Below are 18447 nucleotides of genomic sequence, written 5' to 3'. Positions count from 1 at the left end.
TAGCCAGGAACTGGAACCAGGCCAACAAAGACGAGTTCTGCTCCTTACTCTCCACCTCTTTACCCATAGAAGCTGACTGTCCTAACGCTCAGGCAACTGCTATCAATAACTGGCTAGTTTCAGCCAGTAATATTGTTGCCCCCTGCAAACTCTCCATACTCAGGCGGCCTCATGACGCCCAGCGTTGGTTCACCGAGGACCTCAGACAAAAAAAACTTCTCCTTAGACAAGCGGAACGAAGTTGGAGACTAAACTATTCTCCAGATACAAAAGACATCTTCAAGAGGCTCCTAATTGAATATAAAAAATCTATCATCACGGCTAAATCCTCATATTTTTCAACAAAAATTATGAGTTCGGCCACCAAAACTAAAGACATTTTCTCTATCGTAAATGAATTATCTCTGCCCGATAGAGTAACTGTCAAACCTTCACCCACTCAACACCTTTGTGACGCCCTTAATGATTTCTTTATCCAGAAAATTTTCACTGTCAAAAAGAGTATTCCTCCGGTCCCTACTCCCTCAGTCTTGGGGACCTCGCCTAAGAACACGCAAGTATTAGATCAAATACCTTTGATCTCCAAAGAAGACTTTTTTATACTTTTTAAAAAGGTCAGCTCCGGTTTCCCTTTAGATCCCTGCCCCCCCCCCCTCTTTCTTCAAGAAGCTTTTTTCTCCTGCCCCGATCCCCCGCTTGCACTCCTTAACAACTCCCTAAAAACAGGTGTTGTCCCTGATTCTTTTAAAGTGGCTGAGGTCATTCCCATTCTAAAGAAACCTCACGCTGATCCCACCAACCTCACTAATTATCGCCCCATTTCCCTTCTTCCCTACTTGAGCAAGATCTTGGAAGCCCATGTTACGCACTGCCTTGGCTCCTTTATCGAACTCCCGTCCTTCCTTGACCCCCAACAGGCTGGTTTTAGGCCGGCACACTCCACCGAGCTGGTCATCCTTGCTGTTATGAATGAGCTCAGAAAGGGGGCCGATAACAATCTCTCCCAAGCCCTCGTCCTTTTGGATCTTTCTGCCGCCTTTGACACGGTCGATCATAAACTTTTGATCGATCGTGTCAGGGAAGCTGGCGTCCATGGCATGGCTCTAAAATGGATCTCCTCTTTTCTGGAGAACCGATCGCAGGCCGTTCGCCTTGATACCTTTTCCGCCAAAAGGACCACTCTGACTTGCGGTGTACCTCAGGGGTCTTCTCTTTCCCCTCTCCTATTTAACCTTTACATGGTTCCTTTAATTCATTCCTTCCGCAACTTTGAGGTAGCTTGCTTTAATTATGCGGATGACCTCCAACTCGTGTTCAACATCAACTCTTCTCCCATGTCTGTCTCCAGCTCTCAGGCCACTTTATGTTTCATTAGGGATTGGATGAACGCCAGCCAACTCAAGCTCAATCCGGATAAGACCGAGCTGGTTCTGAGCGGTACTTCCAACCCCTGGAACAACAATTTTTGGCCCCCCACATTAGGCAACCCCCCTCTACCTACCAAGTCTGTTAAAAGCCTTGGAGTGATAATCAGTAATAATTTGTCCATGAAACCTCAGATCTGTGCAGTTACATCTTCATGCTTTTTCATCTTCGCAGAATTCGCAAGATCTCAAGATTTCTAACTATCGAGGCTCTTACGGTGGTCCTCATGGCCTTAGTCATCTCTCGGTTAGACTATGCCAACTCTCTCTACGTTGGTATTCCTGTTTATCAACACCACCGCCTTCAACTGATTCAGAATCATTCAGCGCGGCTTATTTTCCATCAACCACGTACTCAACACGTTCGCCCCTTGTTGAAACGCCTCCATTGGCTTCCAGTGGCCAAGCGCTGTTTGTTCAAACTGGGCTGTACTATCTTCAAAGCCTTAGCTGGTCTGGGGCCGGCTCTCATCTCCTCCTTAGTCTCTCGCTACACCCCGACTCGTGCCCTTCGCTCGTCTCATGCCAACTTTCTCACCATCCCTCGTTTTTACCGGAAAAAACATGGCGGACTCAGTTTTTTCTTTTTGGCACCTCAAATGTGGAATTCCCTTCCCTTGGAACTCAGACTTGAAACATCTCTTCCACACTTCAGAACCCTCCTGAAAACCCTTTTATTCACGCAGGCTTACCTATAACCTCCTGGTTTAGTACATCATTGCTATAGCGCCAAGAAACCGCTGGGTGTACGAGCGCTTTATAAATAATTTTAACATAACATAACAAACTCACAGTATTTAGAAAATTGCAATCCTACTCACGATTTAAACAAGTATTTGATTAGTAACACACTGAATTAATATTTGTAGTTGCATTGGACAATGCATGTTTAATGACCCTGTCACTTTGTTGAATACGCACTTTCTAAGCAGTCTTAATCAAAAGTTTGATGTCACTAATCATCAGATGGAGTCTTCCTTCATACTCATGTTAGATACACGTATACCGCATGGGTTAAACACCAGTGAAGACTTACATCATTTTTTATAACAAATTTGAAAATAATAGATTCTCTCTCATGCGCAGTACATACCGTCAAAACTAATGTATCTAGCTATATCTATCTCTATAGGAATACAATTTAATGAATTTATCAGAGAGCTTTTTGCATATAGAGATTGAGCTGTTAGTAGTAAAGTGTTAGCCATTTGCTTTGTTTGAGGCATTACCTCCTTTTCTTTCTTGGTTCTATATATGCTTGATATGCATTTTGAGCAACTTAGGGAATAGATTTGATATCCGTTAGCCATGTCACTCTGAAAGGCCATACAAGATATGAGCAATATTCACAGTTGATACCCTCTGCTGCACTAACATTTTTTTAATTGTTTTTTTATTGTTATGGGATATATTTTTGCACAACTTTAGCACTTTGTACAATTTGTTGCACATGGTTTTATAAAGACATGGGACATATAAGACTGTAATAATGATACATTTTTCATTTATTTAAAAAGTAATAAAATAATTTTTTGGCATGCTTTAGATTTATACCATGATTGCCAATCATTAGATAGGATGTATTTGCATCAACAATAACATATTTGCAGTCTGTTAGTATACAATGACCAATAGGCAACATGAATTAGCAGGCACTTGCCTTGTATTTCTTTGGAAAATGCTAGCTTAGATATGCGCTACTTGGGACATGAATTAATGGGCACTAGCCGTATTATTCTTCTGTTGCCACAATTCAATTGTTGACAGCTTGATGATTATAATTTAGTGTATAACCTCATCACTATGGCTCTCAAAATTGTACATTGTGACTAAGAAAGATGAGCATGGTTATAACTAAATAACGGCCCCCGTTTCCAGGATTTGCTAGCAAGGGCATTTTCCTAAAAAATGAATTTGTTTCCTATTAAGCTTTTAATGAATGCCATGTTGGTCTTTAAAAATACGATTTATTTGTAATAAGATGTCTAAGAAGTACTAGGCAGCCAAAACAAGATTTGTTTTTATTTTTATAAATGAGAATAATAATTGTATAAGTCTGTTTTCATGACATTTGCTCCAGTCTGCTTTTTCAAATGTACGTTGGTTTAATTGTTCTCACAAATTCATTGGTTGTATCTCATTTAAAAATGGGAATCCGTCACCGGCGCGTCAGGTGATCAAGATTGCTTATGCGATCAAAACGCGTCCGGGGCTGACACTTGTCTGCACATACTTCGGTGATGCTAATAAATTGGCAATGAAGAAGTAACCCCTATCTCTTGGACATTTATTTGCAATTTTGAAGACATTGGTGGTCCGTACCTGTTAATCTCTGGTCGGGAAACCAGCAACTCAAGCATATTTCATATATATATATATCTATATATGTATATAGATATATATATATAGATATAGATATATATATATATATATATAATATATTCACTGAAAAAACAAAGGTTATAGGGACGTTATAGTTAGGAATTAGCATTTAAAAAACCTTAGAAATTCGCTGAAAAAAAAAGATGACAGGAATGTAACGGTTAAACTAACATTTCACTTGTACAAAACCTGTACAAAACCTATGAAATTCAGCCGTTATAGTTAGCTGAGCTAACTATAACTCGTGCCCACGCAATGCACTGCGGATGATCTCACATCACTCATGACATGGTCAGTGACATCACTGATGAAATCACAAATGACATCACTCATGACATCATGACATCATCCAGTGACTGCGAGTGTTTCTAAAAAGTTTAAGACTGTTTTATATATATATATATATATATTACCTACTGGCGGTCGCCAGTAGGTAGTTATAGTTAGGACCTATTTTCCATAGGAAATCCACAACATTCTATTCCCAATAACTTTGGCGCCGATTGACGAATCTTAGCGAAATTTTCAAAACTTTTGGCCAGCTCCGGTCTGCTCATATCTTGAAAGTCTCGGGAAGATTCGTGTAGCGGGGTCCAAGAAAAAAGGGGGGTCCCTTGTGTTTTCCCCATGCAATTTCCCATAGGATCTTTAGCCGCAGCTACAGCCCGAACTGCTGAACTGAATTACACCAAATTTGGCAGAAAGGTAGACCATGGTTCAGAGTCATGCCGTTTGGCTTAAATGGTGTAAATCCGTTTAGTAGTTCCTGAGAAAATCAAAAGTAAAATCACATATATATTTAGGCGGGGCCTAACCACACATCTCATCGTGAGATCAGATTGGCTGTCAGCACTTCCTCCAAGAAGTGTTGGCAGCCATCTTGGGACCAATATACATGATGTCACCTCATTAAAACGCATTGCAGTTAATAGAAGGTTTTAAGACTTTAGTTACATTATAAATCATTTGTTGATGGTACCATCCTCATTTTAGGAATTGTGGTATGTTCTAAGGTGATTTTACCATGTGAAAAAGCCTTCTGCTGGGATATCATGAATCATGTTTGAGAGAAAACAATTTTCTCATGCTTTTCCCACAGAGGTTTGGAAGGTGATCTATAAGCTAAACTGAGAGCATATTTTCTGTAAATTCACATGATCTTTCTCAGTCGTGAGAATGAAGTCTGACATTCTCAGTAAAACATGTACATCCAACAAGGGCAGAGACTGTCAGTTGATTCCTTTGTGTTCTACTGCAGCTTCCCAGAGTGTTCTAAAGAACAACTAGAGCGCTAACAGTCCTACTTATGACAAACGTATTGCACACCTGAAGCCATCTTGATTGGAATAAAGTGGTAACTCTTAAAACATTTAATTTAAAAAGGAACAAAATGAGGGGGTTCATTTTGCCATAGAAAGTATGATTAGTGCTGCAGAAAGAAAAATTAGGGCACATTTTGAGTGACTTCTCAAATCTCTTCTATTTCATTAAACTATTCTGACATACAGACTGAAACATGCACTTTCAATACCAGCATCAGACTTCCCTGGTTTGCAGTAGCTTTACTACAGTGATCTAATGAGCAACTAGAGTGCTAACATTCTGAATTTATGGCAAATGTGTGACACATCTGAATGCCTTCTTGATGGAATCAAAGTAAAAAACCGAAAGCATTTCCTACTGAGGAGACTGTAGTAAATGAGGAAATAAGGAAACTTCATAACAAATAAGTCTCCCAAAATGGCCACCAGAGACAAAAGAGCCCAAATGTAGCACAAATATCACCCAGATGTAGCCCAAGTATAGCCCAATGGCAGAATGTCCCAGAGTGTTCTAAAGAACAACTAGAGCGCTAACAGTCTTACTTATGACAAAAGTATGGCACACCTGAAGCCATCTTGATTGGAATAAAGTGGTAACACTCAAAACATTTAATTTGCAAAGGAACAAAATGAGGGGGTTTATTTTACAATAGAAATTATGATTAGTGCTGCAGAAAGAAAAATTAGGGCACATTTTGACTTCTCAAATCCTCTTCTATTTCATGAAAAAATTCTGACATGCAAACTGAAACAATTTGAATAACAGCAGCAGACTTCCCTAGTGAGCAGTGGCTTTACTACAGTGATCTAATGAGAAACTAGAGTGCTAGCATTTAAAATTTATGGCAAATGTGTGACACATCTGAATGCCTTCTTGATGGAACCAAAGTAAAAAACTGAAAGTATTTCCTTCTGAGGAGACTGCAGTAAATGAGGAAATTAGGAAACTATATAACAAATACGTCTCCCAAGATGGCCACTGTAGTGACCTGGGGCAGGGCACTAGGACCCTGCACTGCACCAGATGGAGACGGAGGGAACCGGACACCACATCCGGTCAAGGGGTGTGGGCAGGACATTGCAGGGTGAGGGGACGACGTGGGCAGACGTGCAGGGGCACGAGGAGAATATCCTGTAACCGAATAAAGCATTATCGATCCTTACCTGTCTCCGTGAGTCTGTTCTGGAGTAGACACGACATCTGGCGAACGAAGGCGGGATATCGTCAGGCAGAAGTGGATCAAAACATCTGTCTCCTGGAGAAGAAGCGCGGCGGAACCAGGAGCCCACTCTGGTCCGCTGGCCAACTCAGGAAACGCTCGTGCGGAGTGGTGCGACGGGAAAAGACAAGCAGAGCCAGGAGCCCACCCTGGTCCGAGCAGTGCAGCCAGAGAACAGCGCGACACGGGAGTGCACCCCGACCAACACATCGGTAAGCGCACTGATAGCGAGGAAACGAAGAAATAGAGAGGGCATCCGCCGCCGAGCAGAAAAGCACATAGGCGCCAGCACCCAAGAGCACTTCTATTAAAATAACCCTGAGCAAAGAGGAAAGCGCGCGTTAGTTTGAACAAACTATCGCGAGACTACGGTGGCCATCTTAGAGTCAGGCATCCCGGGCCAATCAAAAGCAAGAAAAAAACGGCGGCCATTTTAAAAGGTCAGGCGAAGCGAGAGAGGGCAAAGGAAACCTTGCGAGACTACGGTTACCATCTTGGAATCAGGCAACTGAGCCAATCAGAAGCCAGAAATCAGAGGCGGCCATTTTAAAGTCAGGCGCCCATTGAAATACATTGGAAAACAAGAAAAAGTGCAATAAAGGCACAAATAGTAGGAAAAAAAGGGAAATAAAGCAAAAAGGAAGGAAAAAGAAAAAGGAACAAACAAAGGAATAAAGGAATAAAGAAAAAAGTGAAAAAAAACAAAATAATAATAATTGAGCGACAACGAGGAGAAGCAGAGCACGCAAGCCATCTTCCGCAGGCCGTTACCGTTCAGCCTATCGGAGCCACAAGCGGGCATGAGGTGGGAAAGACGGGTCAGGAAATTTGAACGCTACAGGAGTGCCACGGACGTCCCGGATAGCAAACAACTGCACCTACTACTGAATCTTGCAGGGGATGAAATAGAAGATCTTTTATTAACATTCCCTACTGACCAGACCGTGGATGACAAAGGAGTGATGCAGTGTCTAACACAAAAATTCGACCTCCAACGAAATGTCGATTTTGAAAGGTATACATTCAACACGGTATGCCAGCAGGGAGAAGAGAGCCTGGACGACTTTGCAATGAGACTAAGGAAACTGGTCGCATATTGCGAGTTTGATAAGTTCGACAATGAGCAAGCAATAAGACTGCGCATCATCGAAGGGTGTAAATCAGTGGAGTTCCGAGCACGTGTTCTGAAGGAACCAACGACGTTGGAGAAGATCCTGACGATGGCTCGCACAGAAGCAGGGGCCACAGAGCAAGCGAAGCAGATGGAGATGGGAAAAGAGAAGAAAGTGGAGCTAGCACATCACGTCACTGGCGAACTTCAAGAAAAAAGAATTCCAGGCACCGGTCCCACAGAAGAAAGGCGAACAAACGTGCTATCGTTGTGGCCTCGAGTTCCCGCACGTCGGTGCCTGCCCAGCAATGGGTCAGAAGTGCAGGAAGTGCAACAGGGACAATCACTTCTCAAGTACGTGCATGACAAGACAGTTCAGAAGTGAAAGAGGCAGAACAATGAGACCACGGATGACCAGTAACAGATACGCAAGACACATGAAAACGGCAAATCGCAGCTCCTCCGACGAGTCCGAAGAGACGGCAGCATCGGTGAGGGAGACTATATCTGATGTCAGACGCACCAAGAGAGGACAAAGAGACAGAGCACGTGCATCTCGTGGAAAAACAACAAAAAAGAAAACGGCCACTGTGGACATCAGTGTAGGAAACCACCAAGCAAAGTTCGTGCTTGACAGTGGAGCAACCTGCAACATCATGTGCATGTCAGAATACAAAAAAATGATAGTGAAACCACAGCTGTCACCGTCAACGGTGGACGTGTTCACGTGGGGTTCCAAACGGCCAGTAGAAAACATGGGAAAATTTACAGAAACTCTGACGTACAAAGGCTAATCATACCAAGACGAAATACACATGCTTAAGGGTGACATCCCAGCACCATGCCTGCTCAGCAACGTGAAGGCCCAGGTAATGGGGCTACTGGCAATGACATACCACATGTCGGAAACGGAAAACATCCTACTAGAATACCCAGCCATACTGAAGGGTCTTGGCAAGCTAAAAGGAAAACAGATAACATTACATATCAATGAAGCAATCAGGCCAGTGGCCCAGCATCATAGACGAGTACCAATTCACTTACAACCACAAGTTGAGGAGGAGATAACAAGCTTATTTGCACAGGATATAATTGAACCTGCTGAAGGACCAACAACGTGGGTGTCCCCGATCGTGGCAGTCCCTAAGAAGAACACCTCAAAGATCCACATATGTGTGGACATGAGGATCCCGAATACCGCAATAGCAAGAGAACGTCAACCGGGGCCACACCTGAATGACATGATCAGCTGCCTCACTGGTGTCTGCCGGTTCTCGAAGCTGGACCTGTACAAAGGGTACCATCAGTTAGAACTGGACCACCAGTCCAGGTACATAACAACATTTTCCACGCACATGGGTCTGTTCAGATACAAGCGACTGAGTTTTGGAATATCGTCAGCAGCGGAGATATTCCAGGAGACAATAAGACAAGTGATAAGACCGGTACGGAACAGCCTGAACTACAGCGATGACATTGGTATTTGGCAAAACAGACAAAGAACATGATGCAGCTCTGCGTCAAGTGTGCACACAACTGGAGCGAGCAGGCCTCACGTTAAATGGAGAGAAATGCGAGCTGGGAAGAGGGGAACTAGTGTTCTTCGGGCACATCTTCTCCAAACGAGGGATGAGGCCAGACCCAAGCAAAGTTGAAACTTTGAAAAACGCAAACCACCCGACGGATGTTGGAGAAGTACGGTCGTTTCTAGGTCTCGCCAGCTATTGTGCGCAGTACATACAGGACTTCGCCACAGTGAGCACACCACTAAGAGAACTGACAAAACAAGGACAGAAGTTCATCAAGAAGACAGAGATGAAGGCATGTCAACAATAATTGCACCTGGGGAACAGGAGTATGCAAGGAAGAAGTGTTAGCTCTCAAGAAGATTAATGAAGAACTGTCAGAGACAGATACCGGGATAATGATGAGAGGGACAAGAATAGTAATACCAAGCTCACTCAGGAGGCAACTGGTAAACCTGGCTCATGAGTCACACCGAGGCATAGTAGCAACGAAGAAGCTGATAAGAGAGAAAGTATGGTTCCCTGGCCTAGACCACATGGTGGAAGACACCATAACGACCTGCCATCTCTGTCAAATAACAGGATCACCAGCCTGAAACGAACCACTACAAATGTCGGAACTTCCGAGGGCGGTGTGGACAACACTAGCGGCAGATTTCTTTAGGCCCTAGACACAGGCAACTACCTGCTGGTGGTCATCGACGAATACTCACGGTTTCCAATAGTACGACACGTCCCGTCGACATCAGCACCAGCAACACTATCGATTCTAGATGACATCTTTGCAGCATGGGGCTCACCGGAAACACTAAAAACAGATAATGGTCCTCCATTCTCCGGGGAAGACTTCCGCAGATTCATGGCCTACCTAGGGATATACCACAGGAAAATAACTCCTCTGTGGCCTCAAGCAAATGGAATGGTGGAGAGGTTCATGGGAAACATCAAAAAGGCAGTTCAAAGAGCAAAACTGGCGCTAATCTCACTTGGCCAAGCTCTGTGCCAAGTTCTGCGTGATTACAGAAACACATCACACAACTCCACAGGAAGATGCCCATTAGAGCTAGTACTGGGGCGAACAAGCAGAACAAGGCTACTACAAATAGAGACAACAATGGCACCGGATCACAGCAGCATTGCAGAAAGAGATAAATGAAAAGATATGCAGGCGCTAAGCGACATGCCAGCGTGTCAGACCTAAAGGAAGGAGACAGGGTGGTAGTACGTCAGCGGCAACAAAGGAAATCAGACAGCACGTTCTTCAAAGACCCGCTAAAAATAACGAAAATAAAGGGACCAATGATCACGGCAGAGTCAGCACATCAGCGGATAACACGAAACAGTTCACATTTCAAAGAGCTAAAAGAGGAAAAAGGAGAAGATCAGGATCAGGAAGCAGCAGAACAAGAAGAGCAGGAGCATACCAGCGGTGAGGGGCCAGCAGAAGAGCAACAGATGGAAGCAAGCCAGAGAAGGGTATGCAGACGTCCAAAAAGACTAATAGAAGAAATGTGATGATGGGAGGCACACCGACCTGTGCTCGGGAAGACTTTGCATCTATCTCTATCTACACATCTCTGTGTTTCATTTTTCTTGTCACTTCTTCGTGACAAAAGGGGGAGATGTAGTGACCTGGGAGCAGCGCACTAGGACCCTGCACTGCACCAGATGGACACAGAGGGAACCGGATACCACATCCGGTCAAGGGGTGTGGGCAGGACATTGCAGGGTGAGGGGACGACGTGGGAAGACGTGCAGGGCCACGAGGAGAATATCCTGTAACCGAATAAAGCATTATTGATCCTTACCTGTCTCCGTGAGTCTGTTCTGGAGTGGACCCAATAGCCACCAGAGACAAAAGAGCCCAAATGTAGCCCAAATATCACCCAGATGTAGCCCAAGTATAGCCCAATGACAGACTGTCCCAGAGTGTTCTTAAGAACAACTAGAGCACTTACTGTCTTACTTATGACAAATGTATGGCACACCTGAAGCCATCTTGATTGGAATAAACTGGTAACACTTAAAACATTTAATTTAAAAAGGAACACAATGAGGGGGTTCATTTTGCCATAGAAATTATGATTAGTGCTGAAGAAAGAAAAATTAGGGCACATTTTGAGTGACTTCTCAAATCCTCTTCTATTTCATAAAAAAATTCTGACATGCAGACTGAAACATGCACTTTCAATACCAGCAGCAGACTTCCCTGGTGAGCAGTAGCTTTACTACAGTGATCTAATGAGCAACTAGAGTGCTAACATTCAGAATTTAGGGCAAATGTGTGACATATCTGAATACCTTCTTGATGGAATCAAAGTAAAAAACTGAAAGCATTTCCTACTGAGGAGACTGCAGTAAATGAGGAAATTAGGAAACTTCATAACAAACAAAATCTCCCAAGATGGCCACCAGAGACAAAATAGCCCAAATGCAACACAAATATCACCCAGATTTAGCCCACATGAAGACCAATGACAGAAGTGTGCAAAACACTTATTTTTTGTGTTTTTTCAGTTGTATATAGTGCAGACTTGTCAGGTATTGGAGTGCTTTACATGAGCATTGGTTACATCACACAAGATCAAATTAATTTTGGTTGTAGACTTGGGGAGATTAAGTGATTTGACCAGAATCACAGAATGTTGAGCTGAAGCAGAAACTCCAACCTGGTTCCCCAGGTGCAAAGTCTGCAGCTCTGAAAGTAACACCATATCCTCTCCCCTAAGTGCAACATTTAATCAAGTGGTCAACTGGATAAAAAAAATAAAGATAACAAATAATTTAAAAGTGCTTTGTCGCTATTTGAAAACTCAGAAAATATGTCCTCATTTTAGTTTTTTAGAGCACTAACCATAATTTGTATGCAAATAAGACCCTCTCATATATGTAATGTCTAAAGGAAATGCTCTAGGTATTACAGTTTTGATTACATCAAGATGACGTCAGGCGTTCCACACTTTTGTAATAAATATAGAATGTTAGCAATCTAGTTGTTCATTAGGATACTGTTGAGAGGCAGAGGCCTGGGGCACGGACTCTGAAAATTGAAGGCGGGTAGGAGGGTGCAGAGGCAACAATTTGACCACACTGGGCAGGCAGGAAGGGCAGTGGCAGCACAACAGACTATGGAGGGCAGCGGAAAGGGGGGCAGGGGCAACAAACCAACAATACAGGACTGGCAAGAGAGGCTGTGGCAATATAATAGACCATTGTGGGCAGAAGGAAGAGGCAGTGGTAGTACAACCATACATGCCAACAGACCCGATTCAGCCAGGAAACGTCCAATGTTTTTAAGCTCAAATGGGCTTTATTTGATCTGTCTCCTGTCTACAATCTCCTCTTTTTCAATGTAACTAAAAGGGGAAAATCAATACCCCATTTTCTTTTCAAAATCTCCCTCTTACCAAGTTCAAAATGTTCGCAAGTATGGTACATTGGATCATGGAAGGCAGGAGGAATTGGGGTAGGGACATGGACTCGGATAATAGAGGACAGGAGGGACATGGAGAGGTGCACCAAACTGACCCTACAGGGCAGGCATCAGGGTTTGCAGCAGCACAATACACAACACAGGGCATGCGGGACGGGAGTGCAGCACAACAATCCATAGAAAGCAATAGGGAGGGGACAGGACCATGCACATGGACAACAGAGAACAGAGGGGAAAGAGGCAATGGTACCTAGCTGACCAAAATGGACAGACAGGAGAGAAAGCTGCAGCATAACAGACCATAAAGGGCAGGAGGGACGGATCAGGGGCATTACAATGGAACATACAAGCCAGGAGGGAGGGAATAGAGGTCTGCACATGGAAACAGAGGGCTGGGGGCAAGGAGGCAGGGCAGGAGCAGCAAGATGTCCATGGAGGTCAGGCAGTATGGGCACTAGAACCAAGACACACCATGGAGAGCAACAGTGAGACTATGATGGCATACACACACACCATGGAGGGAAGGTGGGAGAGGGTCAGGGGCAGCTAGCTGACCACACAGGGAATGTGGGAGGGGCCGTGGCAGCACAGAAGACCATGCATGGCAAGCGGGAGGGTTAGTGGCAGCACAATGGCTATAATGGGCAAGAAGGAGGGTGCAGGGGCATGCACAAAGGACCATGGAGGATAGAAGGGAGGGTCAGGACCTGGGCACAGACAAGAGAGTTCAGGGGAAGGGGCCTCACAACAGACCGCGTGGGACAGGCAGGAGGAGCAGTTGCAGCACAACAGACCAGGGAGGGCAGAAGGGTGTGGCAGTAAAATGGACCATGGAGGACAGGAGGAAGGGGATAGGGGCATGGCATGTGGACAGGCAGGGTGGAGGTGGCAGGGACAGGTTACAGTCATCTGACAATGCTAGGCACAAAGACATCGGAGGGCAGGGGGAAGGAGAATAGGGGCAGCAAGCTAAGCACAGAGGCTAAGCAGGAGGTCAATGATGGGGCATAAAATTGGGCAATGGAGGGCAGGAGGAGTGGACTGGTACATCATGCTAAAGCATGCTATGCGATATGCGCCTTGGAGTGCAATATGCACAGGGCAGTGTTGTATAACCTAACTAGTCTCTAAAGTTGTAATATAAAATATGTGCTGGGAGTGTATCATTGCATATGCACTGTGACAAAGATATGAATCCCAGATTGTAATATGTATGGCATAGCGCTGTGTGTTATAACATAGGCATCGAGGAAGGCACGTTATATGGGGCAATATAACCCGTGCGAAGGCAAGCGTGGCATGACATATTCACGGGGTGTTGTTACAGTGCACATGGGCTATAGAGTGTCATAGCATACACACTAGCTGGTGGAATACAACACAGAGGTGTGTGGCACTCGGCGGGCTCTGGTGGGTGTAACACAGCATTGAGCTTAGCCAGGAGTGCGCTGTGACACTCAAGTGAGGTTCGTCTCCTTTCCAGAGAGTAAAATAAAAAGTATTACACATCCGGCGGTGGATGTGTGTTTTATTAACCGTAAGGGGGGTTTCTTGCATAGTTTTGGTCGAATTTTTGTCGAATCCCCTTTGAATGGCTTGGTGTGCGTGTGTATTAAATGTGCCCATCAATAGCTACCCATGTTTGTATAAATAAACGACAAGGGTGTCTACTTGGAGAGTACCCACCGGCGGGGGCGCCGAGATTAGGCACGGTAGGGCGTCAGACACGTCAGAGCTTCAATAGCGGTGTAAATACATTCCACGTGGATTCATTGTATCCATAGTCGCCTTTTAATGAATATCACGCAAATCGTCATGTGATAGGTACATACGGTTTGTCCAGCATGTCCTAGGTGTTTCCCTTCCAATTTTTTTTTTTTTTTTTTAAATAATTAGGGGGCAGGCCCTCGGGGATTGGGGCCCCAGGGCCAATACATTAGAAAAAGAAGGGGGGCCACACAGCCCTCCTTCTTAAAAAAATAAAATAAATAAAAGACCGGCATCGCGCCGGAGGCCACGCGCCCTCCTTGCAGCACTCTGCAAACGCGCCCCCTGGCCAGTTATAAGTTGGGGAATTCATTCCCCTTCAATACTGAGGGTCCCTGAGGACCAACTAGCCCAACAGGTATCTCCAGTATGCGGCAGGGAGCTGCGTTGCAGACAGGTGTTCTGAGGTCACGCCCGTTTTTACACCTCTCTGCAACGCAGCTCTGTGGCGCTTACTGGAGGTACCTAGTGGGCTAGTTTGACCCAAGGGACCCTTAGGATTGAAGGGGACTTAATCTCTCAACTTAGAACAGCCACAGGGCGCATTTACACAGTGGTGAAGGAAGTGGACGGGGCCTGAGGTGAAATGCGCAAACACGCCCTGTGGCGCGTTTTAAGTTGGGGAAATAATTCCCTTTCAATCCTGAGGGACCCTGGGGGCCAACTAGCCCACCTGGTGCTTCCAGTAAGCGCCACTGCTCTGCGTTGCAGAGAGGTGGTGCAGGCCGTGCCCCTTTTTACACCTCTCTGCAATGGCGCTTACTGGACGTACCTAGTGGGCTATTTTGCCCCTAGGGACCCTCAGGATTCAAGGGGACTTAATCTCTCAACTTAAAACGGCCACAGGGCGTGTTTACACAGTGGGGAAGGGAGGGGACGGGGCCTGAGGTGACGTGTGCAAACACGCCCTATGGCGCATTTTAAGTTGGGGAAATAATTCTCCTTCAATCCTGAGCCCACCAGGTGCTTCCAGTAAGTGCCACAGAGCTTCGTTGCAGCGAGGTGGTCCAGGCTGTGCCACTTTTTACACCTCTCTGCAACGCAGCTCTGTGGCGCCTGGACCCTAGGGACCCTCAGGATTCAAATGAACTTAATCTTCCAACTAAAAATGGCCACAGGGCGTGTTTACGCGGTGGTGAAGGGAGGGGACGGGGCCTGAGTTAACGTGTGAAAACACGCCCTGTGGCGCCTTTTAAGTTGGGGAAATAATTCACCTTCAATCCTGAGGGACCCTGGGGGCCAGCTAGCCCACCAGGTGCTTCCAGTAAGCGCCACTGCGCTGCGTTGCAGAGAGGTGGTCTAGGCCGTGCCCCTTTTTACATCTCTCTGCAACGCAGCTCTGTGGCGCTTACTGGAGGTACCTAGTGGTCTAGTTGGACCCTAGGGACCCTTAGGATTCAAGGGGACTTAATCTCCCAACTTAAAATGGCCACAGGGCGTGTTTACACAGTGGGGAAGGGAGGGGACGGGGCCTGAGGTGACGCGTGCAAACACACCCTGTGGCACGTTTTAAGAGGTAGTTTTAATCCCCTGCCCTATTATATACTAGGCGCTTACAGAGGAGGTCATGCTAATCACAGGGGGACCCCAACGCATAGTGTTGCCTAGTGTATGTAGGTGTTTTCACTGTATTCTGAGTGTCTTTTAACATAGCACTGGCTCTAGGACTGGTTAGTCAGACTCAGTTACCACCAGTATCCATCTGAAAAAGTTGAGGGTACAGGATGATTTTGCAATAAGGCTTCTTTCTGCTCTTCTGTTTGTTCTTTCTGCACGTTATGCTTCTTCCTGCACTTTTCTTCGTCTTTGAGGACTTCTGTTGCTTCTTTCTGCATTTCTTTTTTTTCTTTCTGTGCGTTTTTTCTTCTTTCTTCACATGTCCTTTCTCTGTAGGCATAGTTAGAAATTAGCATTTAAAAAACCTTTGAAATTGACTGAAAAAACCATAGGTTTCAGGCATGTTATAGTTAGGAATTAGCATTTAAAAAACCTAAGCAATTCACTGAAAAAACCATAGGTTTCAGGGGCGTTATAGTTAGCTGGACTTTTCACTCGTACAAAACCATTGAAATTCCCCCGTTATAGTTAGTTCAGCTAACTATAACTCGCGTGCCCGCAATGCACTGCTGATGACGTCACATATTACATCACTCATGACATGGTCAGTGACATCACTCATGACATCTCAAATGGCATCACTGATGATGTCACTGATGACATCATCCTTGTGATAGAGTGGCAGACCTCCTCTCCCCCTAATATAACCTTTGATACACACATTCAAAACTAGAAACTAACATTTTCAAAACAATGGACATACCAATACCAGTTACAACAACCTATTCAGTAATTCTAAGATCCACATACACATCCACTCATTCACCAACAGTCCTATACAGTCACTCATACATGTACTCACTCATCATATGTACTCATACACCTATACATCCTGTTACACAATGCCACTCATCCATAGAGTTACTCACACACATAGTTACTCATGCTAATAAAGAATCAAACATCCATTTACTTGCATATACAATTATACACACACCACCACACTTACTTCTACAGAAACTGACACATACTTAGTCTTTTAAACAATCACTTATAGAAACACATACTTATTCATACAGGAACTCTTTCAATCTCTCACTCTCACATATACTCACTTATATTCACCAATAGTCACATATACTAGTTTAAAACATATGGAGTTACTCATAAAGACACTATTGAGACAGTCAGTCATTCACTCACTAACACACCCATGCACACACTCATCCACCCATACAGTCCTGCACACATGCTGTCTTCAACACATACAAACAGTGAGTCACTCATTCATGCACCTATGCACTACGTAATATACCCCACCGAACCATACAGACACTCAGACACTCATACTGATCCTCAAAATCCAACTAATAACCTATATAGACACTCATGTAGCTACTCACCATCCCACGCAGCCACTTATACACAAAGTGAGAGACTGATACAGATATTTACATATTTAAACATTACTCACTAAGCCATGTATTCACTAAGATACACTTAATCAGTCAGTTATACAATCAATTTTTCAAAAACAAATCATCCATTTAGACACTTATATACCCATTTATTCTTCCATCGACCTTGAGATATACATATATAAAACATATTTAATTTTCAGAAAAACACACATTCACTGGATGATGTCATCAGTGATGTCATCAGTGATGTCATTTGAGATGTCATCAGTGATGTCATCAGTGATATCACTGACCATGTCATGAGTGATGTAATATGTGACGTCATCAGCAGTGCATTGCGGGCGCGCTAGTTATAGTTAGCTGAACTAACTATAACGGGGGAACTTCAATGGTTTTGAACGAGTGAAATGTCCAGCTAACTATAACGCCCCTGAAACCTATGGTTTTTTTCAGTGAATATATATATATATATCAAAACAATTGCTTAAACTCTCCAAAGGCATCCAAAGGAAAAATAGCCACCACAAACTCTTAAATGCTTCAAAAGCAGTATTTTTATTTAGCAAATTGGCAACTCGACGCGTTTCGGGACCTAGTTCCTTGGTCACTAGTGCCGCCAGTGTATTCTCATTTGTTTAAATAAACATGTGATTTCTTAATTCATACTGAGTGAAAACAGACTCAGAATATAAAAATATATATTGAACAGATTGTGACAATCGTTGTGGATAATGCACTCGTTGGTAACATAAGCCGGACAAAATACAACAATGAAAACCAGACTCACTTTATATTAATTCGTGTTGTTGCCCGCAATGTGATCTTAAAACTTGTTTCATTTGTTTTGTTGGCGGGTTACGTGATTACAAGCGTCCATTGCCCCAGTGGGCGTTTAGAAGAATGGCATGATTTCTTTAACATTGTGTCCTAAGGTCTCATCTAGTCTGGCATTAAGAATAGAGGTATAGAACCTAATATCCATCTGTGAAACAACATTAAGATCTGTTATCTTGGAAGTGAAGAATAAAGTTTCACGATTCAAACTGCCCACAGGGGCAATGATTAATGTGACCTGTCGCAGATCAGGGGATTAGATGATAAAAAGGCTATTCTGAAAAGAATAGGCACTGACAAGTAAACTTATAGGTCTCGGTTTAGGAATGAGAAATGGGTCGCCAGGGAAGGCCCTTGAGCATTATTTTACTGACTAGAGGAGTTGGAAATGGATCCAACTGGATACCTTTACCATGGCAGATCTCAGGAGCAAGATCACAGAGGAACAGT

The sequence above is a fragment of the Triturus cristatus genome, chromosome 1_1 (genome assembly GCF_964204655.1).
Source record: "Triturus cristatus chromosome 1_1, aTriCri1.1, whole genome shotgun sequence".
NCBI classification, from domain to species: domain Eukaryota; kingdom Metazoa; phylum Chordata; class Amphibia; order Caudata; family Salamandridae; genus Triturus; species Triturus cristatus.
This window is presented reverse-complemented; position numbering follows the sequence as displayed.